The following is a 2765-nucleotide window of genomic DNA, read 5'->3' on the forward strand; positions in this document are numbered from 1 at the left end:
CTGAGACAAATGCTACTGCATTTCTTTTTCCCTTTTTATTTAACAGAACATCAAAAGTATATACTAATGAAGTCACTGAGTGTGGGAAAGTGCAGCAGACTTATTAAGATCACATGCGAAAATTATTTATTTTTTATAAAAGCAGTCAGCTTTTCTGTTGGGTATTTTCTCCTCCAAACATTCTTAAAACCTTTGATAAGACAAACAGAGTCAAGAAACACCAGTGAGACAGAAAGTCAAATTAATCACGCGCGGAGTGCAGTCCAGGCTGTACACCAAGGCTACACTAAAGTCTGGCCTGTGCTCCCGCTCTTTTTATTAGAGAAGCCCTCATTACATCATAAAACTTGTCCTAAGGGGGGGGACAACGCAAGACAAGTTTCTTCCCGTAACATAAACACATACGTCAATAAGTGCAGCTGTAAGGAAAAACAGTTTCTTTCTTTTACTCTTATCGTCGGAGGTCAGCACATCTCGTTCGTCTGTTGCAGTTATCAGCTGTTGTGCATCTGCCTGGAGTGTCCTGGTCTTCACACTAAGCATCACATCACAACAGTCAAAACAACCTTCAGTTCTTTTACTCCCAGTTCATGACTGACCCCGTCATGCTTCACTCCCAGTCGTTAGCGGCTACAAAAACAAGTTGTATAATAATAATAAGTACATCCAGCTCTTCATTCCCAGTTCAGATTGACCCCAGCATGCTAAAACAAGGTTGAATAACACGTACATTCTCAGGGTTAGGTGCAAAACAGCACAACACCGTTCTCATGAGAAAGAAGACAAGGTACAAATGTTTAACAGTGATAACATATATATATATATAAAATCCTTAACATTTCCCACCTGTTTATCACCTGTTAAACATATAGTAGTAGTTATCACCTAGCTTAGCACTTCTTTCTTGAGATTTTCACTAAGAGGTTCATCATGGTACGTAAGGCATCTATTTCAGTGTTTTGAGCTGCTACTATTTTTTCAGTTACATTCATGAACAGACCCAATCGATAATTCAGTGTTTCAATCATTAATGAATTTTTTTTTTCCCACTCCTATCCAGGGGAACAATGAATGTGCTATTTTATCTCCTACAGACCACAATTTTTGGTCCTTTGGTACATCCGAGCCCCACATGTGATCATGTGGTAACACATCTGGGTATATCAATCTCCTCCGTCTGGTGCTGCCATTCTTCTCTGTGGAGGTCCTTGGCACTACCACATATGTATGGTCAGTCACCTGGGTAGGTGCACACACACCACCCCAATTTGGTGGGAGACTCATGTACAGTCTGGAACCACAAAGCCAATAGATGTCATCATACACCGGAGTACCATTTACAGGTGGTAGCAAAAACTTACTAACATAAGCACATGATTCATCCGTTCCCCATGGACAGGAGCCTGTATAATTACATCCCCGTCCAATGTGATGAAGATAAGTACCATCCACATATTATGTTTTGGTTAGGCTTAAATTATTTGATAAAACATACGTTTGGGTACACAGACGTTTCTTAATTTTACCTACAGTTTTATTCCCTGTCCCGTAAAAGCAAATTGGGAATGGCCGTTGTGATGACAATTTAACGTGATGATATTTTTGCGTTTCCCTTCAGTCTAGTCAATGGAGCAACACTTGGGCACGCTTGTACGTCCTCTGTTGAAATCCCTATCATATAAGTGGTTGCACTGAGGCAAGTGGTGTTAGAACTGCCCCCTGAAATACAGTTTGATTATGCATCCGTATGATAAGACATTCTGTACGTTGCTTGCGTTGTTCTCTGGCTCGGTCCACAGTGAGCTGCAATTCTTGGGTCAACCACCAGGCCAGGAATCCGAGGAGCACGAAACACACTAAGATCACAACGCAACCGGCTGCCCTACCAACAGTCCGGCAGCGGCGGCGCTGAGCACGCCGCTCCGGGGTCTGCTGTAGTTCAGTCATGATTGCTAGGATACAGTGTTGTTAACCACCTCACCTAATAGTGCAAGGATCTCCCTGCTTCACTGGCATTGAGACAATCTATTGCTAATTAAATAGACTCCCTTTGTAGCCAGACTTCCCCTTACACTGTGGAGGCAGCCAACACACGCTGTATCTTACAGTGATGTATCCACGTTGATCTCTCCGCTATCTTTACTGCAGTTGGTGTTGTTAACAGCACTTGGTATAGACCTTCCCAACGAGGACTGGACCAGTTCTTCCTCTTAATCACTCTGATGAACACCCAGTCTCCTGGCTAGACTACTGGAAGGCCGTCCTGTGGAAGATCAAAATTATTCGGCAGTAAATGTGTTTAAGTTATCTCTTTCTGTGTTAATGTCTTTTTCATAAAATTTGCTAATGTTTGTTCCTCATCTGCTGTTTTAGTATCCATGTCAAAATTGGTAGACGATATGGTCGTCCATAAAGTATCTCAAATGGTGTTAACCCTGATGGTGTTGGTGTTATTCTCATATACAATTTTACTAGGTCCAAACATTCAATCCAGGTTCGTTTTGTCTCTTCTATACATTTCCTTAATCTTATTTTTATTGTGCCCTTTGTCCTTTCCACTAATCCTGCACTGTGTGGGTGGTAAGCACAATGATTTTTGAGATTAACCTGTAGCGCTTCTCCTACGTATTGCACTATTGTATTAACAAAATGTGCTCCATTATCTGAATAGACTGTTTCTGGTATTCCAAATCGTGGAATGATGTCTTTGCACAATGCCTTAGCCACTGTAAGTGCATCTGCATGTTTTGTAGGGAACAATTCTA

The sequence above is a fragment of the Thalassophryne amazonica genome, unplaced genomic scaffold, assembly GCF_902500255.1.
Source record: "Thalassophryne amazonica unplaced genomic scaffold, fThaAma1.1, whole genome shotgun sequence".
Lineage (NCBI taxonomy): Eukaryota > Metazoa > Chordata > Actinopteri > Batrachoidiformes > Batrachoididae > Thalassophryne > Thalassophryne amazonica.